Here is a 15,233-nt window from a genome sequence, read left to right on the forward strand (position 1 = left end):
AAAACATTAAGGGATTACATCATTTGTCAAATAATTACTAAATAGTTTGCACTAATAGTGCGCTAAGTATTGAATATTCTAAGAAATAATTAACAATAATAATTCATAGTTGAGCACTATCGTTGCTCCATTCCTACGCACACTAACGCAGGCTATCATTGTGTTCTCATTCTTACCTGCGCGTGGGCACAGCCAATGTCTCAAAGAAAGCCTCAGTGCTGACTTGGCGGCCGTAGAGAGCGCACAGGCCTGCCGACAATGCGGTGATATCGTGACTCAAGTGTAGTGACTTGTGATAGAGCGCAGTGATCGTGCATTAACCCCAACCCCTGATAGTGAAACCGGATTTTAAATTTGGAACGATCACGGCGTAAGAGGTTCGTATTAGCTGTAAGTAAGACGAGTGATGTGAAAGTTCTGATCAAAGAGTAGTGACACACTTTTGACTCAGGTGGTTAGTTGCCTAGCAGGTGGGTGCGGCATTCTCAACCAAAATTCCGATCTCGTGAGACGGCTTTCGTATTAACAACTTTCTTTCGTCAATGTTTCACAGGATTACATCGATATCACATATTTATGATTTTAGTAGCAAGAAAATAGAATCGTAGGTCGTATTTCGCCGCATGAGTGGCTTTAAGCTCACGTTCCGTAATCCGTATGTATAAGACATCAACGCGTTCGTGTATTCGTCTATTATTTAAATTAACCGCCATCTTATAAGTTTCTACGTTTATTTTTGCCACGTCCGGTGCAATATAGCTAGTATAGTATACTTTTCTTATAAATAATATAATATTATTCATTTGATTTTATGATATAGTAATATTAACTTGTAGACAAGGTTACCGTGGCAATGAAACAGGGTCGATATCGGATACGACCGCAACTCATCTGACTCTGAGCGTGTCGGCTTACTACGTAGGTACCTTGCTCTCTCTCTTTACATCGTTCACACATTTCCTGATACCCTTCGGTGGGAAATACGCTGTGAATCAACTTAAACGACAATGTAGTTATTAGTCAATATACAATTTGCTACTGACTATAACTTTGCTAGTTTACAACGCGTAGTTTTGATTGAACAGTGGAAATAAAGGTTATTTATATTTAACAAACAACGTTAAACTTTAACACTGAGTTTTATTTGTTTAAAGCGTCTTTTCTCAAGATTCATCGGTGTTATAACCGACTAGTTTCGGATCAATCGGAGGTCCTTTACCAGAGTTAGTGAGATGACTTCGCGGTAACGTCCCGACTTCCGTAATGCCGACAAAAACACTTAGAGTAATGAGTGAACTTTCATAATAGTTTCCGCCTTTATAGCCTAAACACAAGGTCAGTCTGTTCCAGCCATACCATCGGACGCGGTCTGGTAACGGACCATATTCGAGGGTATGTGGCATTGTCCATCGCACAAAATTATTATTTTTACCGTCCGATAGTCGGGCCGTACCTAATCCGTTCATGTGTTTAGCCTATTACATTTGAACGCAATAAATGACAGCCCAGTTGAAGCATCAACATGAAGCCAATTCTCAAGGTTTAGGTAAAACTAATATACCTACATGACATTCTTAAACAAAAGTAGTGTAGGAAAAACCCAGATTGATGAAACAGAAACTAAACCAGTTTCAGTGGTCTGTGTAACATGTTTCTTCGATCCAATTTAAATTATCTATTTTAATGATCTTATCAAGATTAGTCACAAATCCCTTATACACTAACGCTCAGGTCTATAGAGCGTACTTAGACTATGCTCAGACTTTACTCACGTGTAACATAGCTAAGTGTGAGCTTAGCATTATCTTTGATTTCGTTTTTATAGTCTTTTGACAGCCGAATACAAAAGTCAAGTTCGCGTTTTATCATAATAAGCAAAGTTTTATGTGAGTAAAGTCTCAGCAAAGTCTAAGTAAGCTTTATAGATTCCTTATACGCTCTTTTTATTTAAAAGGAGCTACGTCTCCAAACTTTACTTTTCTTGCGAAATTTTGTTACGACAATAATATAATTATTAAAACTGATTCGCCATACAGATTGACTATTTATTCAAACCTTTTGATTATATATTTGTGAAAAAAAAAATTGCCGCTTACTTACCCATGTACTTAAATAATTATATTCCTTAAATAGATAAGTGGATTTATACCTAACGAACATATTTTTTAAATTTTATTTTTTATTTAATTTTATTATTTTCATTGCCAATGTTTATGGTAGCAGTAGACTTGGGGATTGGATATCTATTTGATTAATAAATATTTAACTCTCGAATTCTGGCTTCTACGGTGTCTAGAGAATACCAGCGTCGAGAAGTAAAATTAAATTCTAATTATTGTTATTATTTATAACATCTCTGTAAACTTTTTGAACCAAATAAACCTTTAAAGTATTATTATTAAAAACAAAATTGATGATAACAGCTCTTTGTTAAAATTACAAAAAAGATAAGATGTAGAACTACAAATCCAGTTATCGATAGAGCGGATATATCAACGACTAAACTTTTAGAAAGTTGCCTGTTGCTCGAGAAAGAATTAATTAATTTTATTCATTTCCTAGTTAAGCCTGGCTACGCTTCAATGTGGCTCGTCTTTAAATATAAATTGACAAAAATTTGCCTGTAAATGAATAAAGTGTCATGATTTTTCAAAACAATCGGAAACGTCTTTACGAAAATTGCAATAATAAACAAAAACATTTATTTTTTTTATTTACATGTATACACATACACTGACATGACTTTATCATACATGAAATGGCAAGAAAACTTAATGAACTCATTTTATTAAATGAAACCAAACAGCTGCGGCAATGATTAATATATAATAACAAAAAAACGACAGACTTCAACAAAATCTAATTCTAGTTACGATTATTGTTATTTTTGGAATCGGTGTCCCCCCGCCGCGGCCCCGCTCTCGCCTCTCGCCTCCTCACGTCGCGCGTGTGACTCAAGCACATCTCACCTATAACTATGAATATACCTAGTTACAACTTACAAACCTACTTTGGCTGACATCAACTGTTCTGAGAACTAAGACTGTTCGACGAAAGTTCTGAGGTAAACATAAAAAACCTTCCCGACGAATTGAGAACCTCCTCCTTTTTTGAAGTCGGTTCAAAATAGGATATAATATGACTTTTCGAATATGACTGTTCGGAAAAGTCTTTAATGACACAATAATATGATCTGTAATGTAAGTGTCTTCTCTGTACGTTCCACAATAGTAATATTTAAACCTTTTTTATTTTGTCGTCATAAAATATGACTGAGCTATCTCGCCTAGCTATGTAACGCTTGTTTGGATAAAGTCGGCTCGAGTTGAGTAATTTATATACAATTATAATTATTTATTTTGTAAGTGTTGGTACTATAAGAATACAGAACATTAAGGCCAGGGAGCGAGCCAATGGCCTTAAGGAATCGAGCGGAGGTTACCTCTCTCGCCATAGTATTAATTCAGAATTAGAAGCATTTTTCATTTATTACAAACATACTACAATTTTCTTTACAAAACTAACAAAACTATGTCATCTTAAATAGTATTGGTGTACAATTAATAAAATTTCGTACAATTTTTATCTAAATTGAATGATTAGCATGGCTCCAACTTTAAAACTTCTCACCTCTGTCGTGTGAGTGCGTAAGACACTTTTTTCTCTTCAAACGATGACTTAATCACTAGACTTGATAGAGAAATGTCGACTAATAGCTGTATTACCCCACATCGACCGCATTATTCTTACAACACGTCCAGCCTAGAAACACAGTTGTCAGTTCCAAGCTAATATCGGCATAAAATCGTAATGCAATGTAACCAGCTACATATTTTTATCAGATTTTAATAGTGGATGGGTACAAAATGTTAAACTCGCGTCAGGACACGCGACCTGATCGAAAATTCGTAAGACAATCGTTGAAATTATGAATGAATTTTAATTTTTCTGACAGATAATTGTAATAGTTCTGAAGTGTAAATCTTTTTATGTTATATAAATTGTAATTTTTATTTACAATAGCGCAATAAATGAATATTGTATTTAACCACATAAATACTAGTACGGTAATTTATACTGATAAATAAAGCAATTCGTGCGAAATTATTCCCTTACCATTCCAAAACGTTAATGTTCAAGTTTTTTCTGCCGACACTCCCGGAGGGCAACCCGTATTTTTATTTGTAGATTATCCATTTCTGAGCTATCTATAGTTATCTGTAGGAACTATTATAATTTCAACAATAGGTTATTTATCTTGGATTATAATTCGCACATCAATGATTAGTTAGTAACATTATTAGATTTAATAATTGATTTTTTTATTGGTGGGTGAGGATTGTAAAAACATCATACTTTGTTAATTTGATTCATGTTTTACACTCATATAAATAATATTCTCTTTTACCGATCAAAACTCCTTCTACAAAACTTCTTTAGCATCGTTGTGATGAGCGAAAGTCGATGAAACGAAAAAGCAAGATAGTAAAAATAGACAGACATGATTTAACGTGTGAGAAAATGAAATAGATAGATAGATAGTTTAAGAAGAGATTATCTCATGTATGACCCGAGTATACTTTAATATATTTTGGCAAGCGCACTAGAACATCAATATGGTAGCAGTGATAGTAATGTCTTTCGTAGCGGTTGAAATTATGTGTCATCCTAGCAACATGTACCAGGACTTCATAATATGCAGTTTAGAGGTTCATGCACAATGCAGGTTTCACTTCTAGTGAGTTAACTATGTGATTTAAGCGTGAGTAAGATATTCTTAATTATATTGTTAAATAATGTGAAGGCACTACTGGGCAGGGGTGTCACGCTTGGCTTACATTATTGCAAAAAATATACGTCTGATTAGAGAATATGTTGCAATGCCTGCTAATTGTAAATGCTTCTACAACTGGAAAGCTAATGATGTCCAGAATACTGTAAATAAATAATAAATAGAGAAATTCAAATAAACTGTAAGATAGAATGATACTATACCAAATGTATTTGAGTAAGAATACTAATTGAATTAATATCAAGAGATTTATGAAGTTTACTTTACTTTACTGAACCGATTTTAATAAAATCTTGTGTATGTGCATCTTGATCCAACTTCAGAGATAGGAAAGTTTTTATTTCGATTCGTCACCCTTAAATATTATTTTATTCCAAACTTTATTTCTGTATGAATAATTCTATGAGATGATTTTTTGACGCACTGTTTGACAGTTCTGCTGTGACAATATTTCGTTACAAGAACAAGGAGAAACTAAATAATTATTGTAATGAATGAACTTGTACATCGTAGATCATTCAGAATCTAGATAGACACTGACAGCTGTGAAAACGTCAAAAAAATTGACTTTAGATCCTCTATTTTGACACTAATACAAAGTGTCATACAAATCGCGAGTGTAAAACGTAGCTTGTCACGCAAACTAAACTAATATTCCTAGCCTGTTTTTACTGGCAGCAAAAGACTCTATCTAGACGTATAAATTAGCTAATTTGTACATTTCATAATCAACAAAAAAGATTTTAAATGATATATGAGATGCATTTATTTAGGTTAACCGAAACTCACCGGTCAAGCTGATAATGATGTAGAGAAAAATAATTTGCCAAGTAAATAAGTACAAGGCATGTTTGCAATGAATTCGTTTCTATTTCTAAAAAAAGACCGTTGATCTATATATGTGTTTCAACATAATAATATCTGAATTGTAAACATAAAATAATGTTGTCCACACTACGTCAGTACACGTTACGTAAAAACTAGAAAATCAACATAGCGACGTAGAAAATCTTAACCTCGTTTTCCCGTAAAAACAAGATAAGAACCTCTACAAGAAGCAATTAAAAAGTTTAACTGACAACAATCCTAGTTACAGTAAATGAACAAGCCCGTAGACCAGCCTAGCGAAACTCTAAGAAAAAAGCGATTGTATGAAACATGCAGTCATTGATAGATTTGACAGATGACGGCTATATTTTTGTTAAAAAACGGAGATAGCCAAAATCCACTTCGTTTAAGCAACTGTTCGCTTTCAAACTTAGTCGGATTATACTTCGTCACCAATCGCCATACTGTAATTACTACTTACTACTACTACTATTAATACCTACTGCACGCTTCATACTAAACTAAATTTAAATTTTTACTCAGGCACCCCTTTTACCTTTTATGACGTAGTATTTACATCCTAGCTAGTGAAATTACTCGGCAAATGAGACTTAACATCTTATGTCTCAAGGTGACGAGCGCACTTGTAGTGCCGCTCAGACATTTTGGATCTTTCAAGAATTCTGAGCGGCACTGCATTGTAACTGCAATGGGCAGGGTGTATCAATTACCAACAGCTGAACGTCCTGTTCGTCTCGTCCCTTATTTTCATAAAAAAAATGATTGTGGAAGAGTGTCCGCAGGTTATTGTGATGACGCGTAGTTTCACATCCGCTGATCCGATTAATACTAAATCACTACTTACTAGCTGGTAGTATTGTGAGTGCGACACGTTCATCGCAGCCATTCCCCCCTTTCACCACCATTTTGTTTTTCTTACAATAACACTTACGATTTTATCTTCGTAATCGATGCGATTACTAATTCTTACCATTTACTACTATTACGATTACTAATTATTACCCATGGAATGTTGAATTACTGACGTAATATGTATTGACATTCATAAACACTTGGATACGAAGACTACAGTTACCAGGAGCCCGTTACTGCAAAGGAGGTCATGCGTCGCGTGTTGACTTTCAAACTTAGAATTGGTTGCTAGTGATGGGACTGATATGCGTAATGAATCTACTTATAATAATAAAGATTTATTTAAACGAAATAACCGTTTTTTACACTATAATGGTTACGAAAAGAAATTTAAAGAATTCTATGCTTTTATTTTTCTATTTATAACAATAATCATAAATTATGATATTTAATACTTCAACGACATCTCAAATTAAATTTATCAACGATACGTTGTCACTCGAACGGTTGGCTCAGTGGGAGAGCGCTCGCACGGAACGTGAGAAGTCGCGGGTTCGAGTCCCCCATCGTTCATAAATTTTGTTTACAAATTTAATTTGTGTAATTAATCCGAATAAGTGAGGGTCATCACTTTAAAAAATTACAAACTGTTTTAATTATTAATATTTTTTAATTAATAATTAGTGGTACTGTGTCTCGTGTGAGCGGAAACGAAACTAAAGAAATCCTCATGAATTATTAGTTATAAAAAGTTGTTGATAAGATAAATTAACTTAAACTGAAAGAAAATATATTTTCCGTAATGTTTTTCTGTTACACAGTTGGGGCTTTCGTTTACTTTTATTAGGTATTTTGACGAAGGTCCCATGGCATATGTCCATGTGTCAAGATGTTTATAATTTTACGTCAAAGTGAATATTATGGCATAAAACAGATTTTCCGGGTTGCTTCCCTTGCTTATAAATATGTAATGTATATTTTTTATGTTTTTAAGCAAACAGCCACTGCCATTCCACTGTTCAGGCATTATCTATAAATATTTTTTTTTATTAAAAAAGGCTCTGTCGTAAATCCACTATTCCAAAGCTGAATATCTAAGTGATTGGGCAGTATAGGACTAGATTATCATTATTTTATAGCAATAACAATGACAGTGCAGTATTGTATATTTTATTAAAAGAGCGCAAAAAAATAATGCTGGGAGAGTTTCTTGCACCGCTTCTTCTCTCTCAGAGCGCCGTTTGTATCCGAAGCGGTGGTAGTGTTGATTGACATCAAAATGAAATGGTAAGGAATCTATTGTGAGAAAATAAATGCATTGTATGCCTTTTGATCTAATTTCAAAATAAAGATTAAACTGCGTTAGATTTCGTCCAACATCAACATTCAATCCTCGAGACAGAATTAGCTTGACAAAATACTTGCAAAAGTAATGAATGTTGAACCTATTTTTACACTTGCTACAGTCGATTTATATTCAAGTCAGCACTTAATATGCTGATTTAGGAAACGAAGAATCTCGAATAACGGTTGACCAAGTGCCAACTTGCGCAGAGCAGAACATCTCATTTTACTTCAGTGAGAACCTTAAAACTAATAATAAAAGTGAGAAATTCTCAGAATCGTTATATTAACAGTTTTTGACTTTTTGAAAGAATGAAAGAAACACATTTATTTAAACACATATAACAAAATCAAGCAACTTAAAAGTATAGAAACGTGTCGTGTTTTAAAAAGGAGCCACTCAGCATGTTTTACAAGTGCGTAAATTTAAATTAAAGTTGTGAATTTGCAAAATAAGATTTTTTTATTAATTTATATAATTTTAATTTATCATCTATAAGGAAGGATTGATTAATTGATGATAATTTTAAATTTCAAAATAAATTTAATATTTTTAGTTCGGCTTTCTATAAATAGTGTGTTTTTTGAACTACTATTTATTGCTTAGATAATTTATGCGTCTAGATAGAGTCCCTTGCTGTTAGACAACCGATTAAAACAGGCAAGGAATGTTAGTTTAGTGTGCGTGACATGCTACGTCTTACACTCGCGATTTGTACGACACTTTGTGTTAGTGTGCGTGAATATGTGTCTATTTTTTACCACTGACTCAAACCCTGTCAATAGTTAGCACATACAAAATATAATAGTATTTTATTCATATTAAAGGAATAAGATATGCATAACAGGTGTATTATATTATATCTTTATTAAGTTTATTTTTTTTTTAAGTTTAGTTAAAATACAGTGAATTTATTTATTTATCCTAACATAGACATAAACAAAGAACAATCAGCTGATGTATAGATAGAAATCTGTTTGAAAAAAGATATTATCATTTGCAAGTATTTATAGGTTCCGAGTTGAAGTGAGCTTTATTAGTAGAAATATTCGTGCGATACCGAAGTCCCCTTCTAAAATGACCTTGCTTCATCGCAAGGCCCGCTGTCGCCTACCTCGATGGAATGTGACCAATAATGCAGCTTTGTTGACGTACCAGGAGATAATAACATGAGGGAAGTAAGCTTTTAGTGACCCGCCATAAGCCTGTGAATGGATTCTAAGCTGTATAATAAATTGTCCTTTCCCTTTAGAATTTTATAGCACCTTAGGTAGGTGTCACAGAAAAAAGTCCAATAGTAATTGCAGTAAACTCACCGGCAACTTAACCCTAGAACCCTTCTCTATTTTGGACGTACACAAAGCCTTAATATACGTCTCAGAGGTACAGTCTATCACAAAAGATTATAATCTGTATGCAATTTTCCATTCCCTTTCGAAGTTTATATCACCTTAGGAAGGTGTCATAGAAAATGGTCAAATACTATAGGAGGTGTAGGCAACTGCAGTAAACTCAATGGTAACTTAAAATACATTATATGAAATATGTAGTCTTGAATTATTTCCTCCTCTCAAATTGAGATTGTTTATTGATTCCAAGTTCCAACCCACAATGTTAAGACAAATATTACCTATATTTACTGTGTGTTATGTTATATTTTAAACAGTATAGGTGTAACGAATAAATCAGTACGTATCAGAGTAGGTATTCAAGATTCTTGTTGATACAAAAACCAGTTTGATTGTTAATAAAACAATTCTAATTCTCGCAAGTCGTACTGTCAAGGAGATATTGCACAAACTCAGCGTTCGATACCTACACAGTTAGTCTGTTAATATACAATTAAAAGCACCCACGACAACATATTATAAAACAAAGTCCTCCGCCGCGTTTGTCTTTCTGTCTGTTCGCGATAAATTCCAAAACTGCACCGATTTTCATGTTGTTTCCACCAATGGATAGTGTGGTTCTCGAGGAAGGTTTTAATATAATATTATTTGTTAAGTTTTTGTTTGCATATTTGTATACATTAACGATATTTGTTGGAGATGTCGGAAAAAAGTAATTCGTCTGGAAGCTTTCAACTAAAACGCTGTCTAAACCCTTTGAGATATAACAAAATAATGTATGGTGGAATTGTGTATCCTTTATAGGTCCGCAGAATAGTCCAAGATATTACATCTTGGACTTTTCTATCTCACAACAAAAACATATTATATTCATTTTAATACTTTAAAAATTGGCTATTATAAAGCGGTAATATAAAAGCTGTTTCCACATATACGATACATTTTATTACTACTTTTAATAATTTGTTATGTTTTTTAATAGTGGTAACCCTCACTTCTAGGATTAATACACAAATAAAATTTGAAAAACAAAATTTTATGAACGGTGCGGAATTCGAACCCACGACTCGAACTCTCAGGTTGTGGCTTCATCTACAGGATCTACTTTACAGTTGAACAAAGCAAACAGAATTTTATTACGAGGCGGTACTCGAACAGTTAGCTCAGTTGGTTAGAGCATCGGCACGGAACGCCGGAGGTCATGGGTTCGAATCCCGCATCCTTCATAAAAGTTTGTTTTTCAAATTTTATTTGTTTACTTTTAGTAAGTATCACATATACATATAAGTATAGCAGCCTATCCCCATAATAACTTGTGGAAATTATATCATAAACTTTTCCAGATTTTGGCAATCTCTCGTTAAACTTTTCCATTTTAACAATTACCTACATCAATGTGTGTCTACACATCACGTCACATCACGGAAAAATAACTAATTACTTAAAAATAATTAACAATAATTGGATGAATGAAAGTCGCAATAGATTCCACGTATTTAGTTCCAAACAAGGCTGATTTCTTTGACCTTGTTCTTGTAAACAATAAGCAACACTCGTAATAATATCGAGTATCGGACAAAATAGAGTGAACGCTTGTTGCGAAATGTATATCGTGAAATCGATTGTGCCACTTGTTTGAACTCTGTACATACTCGAGGTATCACTGGATTTGTTGCTATAGTTAATACTTTGAGAAACGATATTGTTTTTTTTCTACAGGCTAGCAAAATTATCTAAGAAAAAAGCGATTCACTCGATTGTATGAAACGTGCAGTCAGATTGACAGATGACGACTATAATCTTGTAAAAAAAGGAGACCAAAATCCACTACGTTTTAAGCATTTATTCGTTCAAACTTAGCCCGATTATATTTCGTGGCCAAACAAGTATTTTTTTATGTTAAAAGTACTTTATACTATAAAGGCCCAGGTTCCATCAATGCTGATCATTCTCCTTTTTAAGTAATCGTAATGTAAAATAATCCTTAGTTATCCCCAAAAACGTGAGCTTCCTGCTGAATAACGTCCCAACAATCGAAACAGACAGACAATAATTTTAATACCAAATATATATTAGTGACACGATGCTGTTTTGACTATACAAACAAATACATAAATTTTTTCTCTATATTGTACAAACAATAATTCAAATATGCGTTCATGTGCCTTTGTTATAAATACCAATTCTCATCTAACTATGTAGGAAATGAACAATGATCTCCATATATCTGTAAATAAAATATAGGCAGCAAAGAGTGAGAGAGATAAGGCAAAACTCAGACCATTAGTTGTCTCGTTCTAACATCGAATAAGGCCTACATACCTATGGAAAAGAGACAGGTGTGGAGACTGGAGGCAGCAAAGTCATCTTGCCTCTTTCATGAAAGTAGGTTTCTATGTACCCTTACATTTATTTCCCTACTATTGTATGGGTTGTAAATGATAAATATTTCCTTTCGCGGATTTCGATTCATCATAAAAAAGATATAGAAAAATTTTTGGAATGGAGTTTTGGAAAAAAGTATTTTATTTCGCAATTTGACCAACACAAATGGCAGAAAAAACTGAACTGTGTTCTCTGCAAAATTATTGCATTGCTCCATAAATATCAGCTAATACCATGGAAAAATTTACAAACCAGAAAAATTAATTTGATATTGAGATTGATTTAAATTATTCTTAAAAATAGACTCATACAAAAATACAAATGTTCATAATTTTAGTGTAGGTACACTTGTATTAAGGTTACACGTTTTGTTAACATTATGAACGTTTATATAAAGCAATTGTTTAGATGCGTGTCGAAGTTATTTTGCAAATGCCACATCAAATAGTCCAAACGTAAATAAATACTCTCACGTATAAAATCTTAATAAACGTGATGTTTGATGTTTGTACGTGTTTAGTGCCGCTGACTTCATTTCATTCTGCAGATGAAAATATAACCAGTTATTCTCATTACAGAATGTTGATTACAGCTTAACAAATATTGGCTATCGAGGTATGGTATCGTGGGCTTGTGTGGCGTGCAATTTTTATTCAATTTCTGGAACACCTGATAAATGAGCTTTTTAAATCATTGGCTATATCATCTTAATTTATATAAATCTAGTATCCTGATGTTTGTTTCCAGTGATCTCATAAACTAATGAACGGATTTTAGTGGGGATTACTTCATGGAGTGCAGTTTAGTGCAACTTGAGAATATCGTATTTTTATTTCGATTTGGGACGCATAATTATTTTTATTTCCAAAATTTGTTTCGTTATGGATATATTTTGACAGTTCTGCTGTGAAACAATCTCATTATAACAACAGGGAGCACATTCTACGAAATAATTCTTGACGTTATGAAATATTATTGACAAATATTTAAAAAGCAGTATTTTATTTATTATGTACAGAACAACGTCTATCGGGTCAGCTAGTAGAGTTATAATAGGTCACATCTTAAAAATATTATCGTATAATCAATATAACACAAATGATAAGACATAAATTAATAAGGTAAGTAATACCATAGTTCAAGCAAGAAGTAAATCACCATATATATACACTTATTTGTACAAGCAAAATAAAACTAGTTATTTACGAAGTTTCCAGCAATTTCTCAAGAAAATGCAGTTCCATTGCTATCGTTTTACAGGTCACTGAATGTGAATATGGGAGTCACAGACGCTTTTAAGCTTGTTCAATCTTAGATTGAAGTCGAAAAGCGGCAGTTATTATTCCGGCGTCGTTGCCCGGCCATTGTCAGAATAATAAATGTTAACACAACATAGCCATTCGCGAAAGAAACGAACAATATAGCAGCAGCACTCTAAACCATTGCTCGAATACAAAGTAATATTTTAGGCCCCGTTTAAAGTTCTATAAAAGATTTCTTTTCTATTATTGCTTTGAAATAAGATATCACACTGTTAGTACTCGACCTCGATATCTTGGTTATATTTACTGAGGAAAATATTATCTGCAGCGCTTTGTAAACTAATTTCAAGAAAGTTTAAGTGACACGGCTGGCGCCTCAGACATTTTGCGTCGTCTATTGTTTAATTAGTCTAATATCGTTAATTCCAGAAGTATTACTTAAGCAGCTGGAAGTATTTTCTTTAATGATTCTGATTATTATCATATTTGACGAATTTGTTAGGCTTTCTTATATAAGACACGTCTTTCATAAGTATTACTTATTTAGTTTCTGAAACGCATGTTCCTCTCTGGACGCTCCATTGGCAGGCTCCTTTTGCACAGGAAGCCAGCTAGATTAGAGGTACCACAACGGCGCATATTTCTGCCGTGAAGCAGTAATCTGTAAACATTACTGGGTAAATGAGACTTAAAATCTTATGTCTCAAGGTGACGAGCGCAATTGTAGTACCGCTCATAATTTATGGGTTTTTCAAGAATCCTGAGTGGCATTGCATTGTAATGGGTAGGACGTATCAATTACCATCAGCTGAACGTCCTGCTCGTCTCGTTTCAAATAAAATATTAATACCAAAGTAAAGTAATTTTAAAATGTTAGATTTATTTGATATAGAATGCTAGTTGTTGACCAACACGGGCATGATTTAAAATGTTTTCCGAACTGCAATATTTACATGTAAATCGATCACCATTTCGTGGCGTACAGCATAGAAATGGCCGAAATTGAAGCCGCACTCGAAATCATCCATTTTATAAAAACGAACTTTACCCCATTGATTTAGAGTTGCAGATCGAGGACACACGTAACTTTATTGATAGTACGTGGTGTGTACTATTTGTAGCACTTCTTTCAATCCAATTTGCAGGCGAGTTGCTACTATGTGCTTGGATTGCCGAAGTTTATCAGTCACTACATACGATATATTGCCCATTCACAATTTGTTTGCTTTTGTTCTCCATACGATCAGCGTTCATATATGAAGTAGGTAATGTGAACGAAAATTATACGAATTTTATAAATCTTTTATTGATTACAACATTACATTTTTACTTCTTTTAGCAACGAATTTTATTTATACGTAATTGATTATGTTTTATGAACTTAAAATAAAAGTCAGGAGTTAAGTACTAAATGCGTTAAGATCATAAAGTATTAGAAGGCATAAAGTTATTTTTTTTTATTTATTTAAAATAGGATTTTGAATTAGTTGATAAACGTCAAAAACCGTCCCATCCATTCGAATATTTATGCCTCTCACTACAGAAGAATAATACTCAGTAGACTTCTCTTTTTTAATGAAATTAATTAAATAGCCTGAAAATCGCTCCATTCTCAATCTGTCGTGAGGGTTATCACTTTAAAAAATAGCAAATTCAGTCAACTTCATAATATTCAAACTGTAAAGTAGTTCCTGTAGATGAAGCCACAACCTGAGAGTTGAATAAGACATTCGCACGAAAAGCGAGAGGTCGTGGTTTCGAGTCTCGCATCATTCATAAATTTTGTTACCAAATTTAAATTGTGTAATTAATCCCAGAAGTGAGGGTTATACTTTAAAAATAATAACTAAATGTTCTTACATTGTTAACTTTGTCATACATAACTAATAAACGTAAAATATTACTTCGAGACCTCTTCTGAAAAAGACGTCTCATCTTAATTAAAACTAGAGCAAATCGAAATGGCGTATTTAAAACAAACAGCGGTTCAAGGTTAATGAAAATACCTACGTGCTATGTCAACGATTTCATTGTATAACAATATTGTGTGTGATTTGACATTGCATTATTATAGAACTGCTTACATCAGCGGAAGTTACATTTCAAGGCTTTTTGGCGTTATTCATCACATCTTTTAATGTAAACAAAAAAAAACTTATAAAGTAGTATTGTCGAATTAAATTGTTTCCTGCGTATTATTTCAGTATTAAATGTAAATTAGAATTGCAACGAAGTACCTACATGCTTTACTGCTTACGTAGAAGTTGATTGTTTCTTTTCCCTTTTTTTTTTTTAATTTATTTAGTGGCACGGGATGCAAGACCATAAGCCATGTTTCTTATCCCTCTTAGCTAGGGGTGTCATCCGTCCGGATGTCCCTGGATTTAGTTAAATTGGAA

The 15,233-nt window shown here is 33.3% G+C and overlaps 1 protein-coding gene across 2 annotated transcripts in view; it reads left to right on the plus strand.

Annotated features, from left to right (window-relative positions):
• Window positions 1–228: 228 nt before the first annotated feature.
• Window positions 229–15,233, plus strand: part of LOC126967132 (sushi, von Willebrand factor type A, EGF and pentraxin domain-containing protein 1) — a 100,778-nt gene continuing 85,773 nt past the window's right edge. For both annotated transcript variants that reach the window (XM_050811556.1, XM_050811557.1), the window contains exon 1: window positions 229–377. The gene's annotated coding sequence lies outside the window, so the exon portion shown is untranslated. The remainder of the gene's footprint in view (window positions 378–15,233) is intronic.

The sequence above is a fragment of the Leptidea sinapis genome, chromosome 12 (assembly GCF_905404315.1).
Source record: "Leptidea sinapis chromosome 12, ilLepSina1.1, whole genome shotgun sequence".
Lineage (NCBI taxonomy): Eukaryota > Metazoa > Arthropoda > Insecta > Lepidoptera > Pieridae > Leptidea > Leptidea sinapis.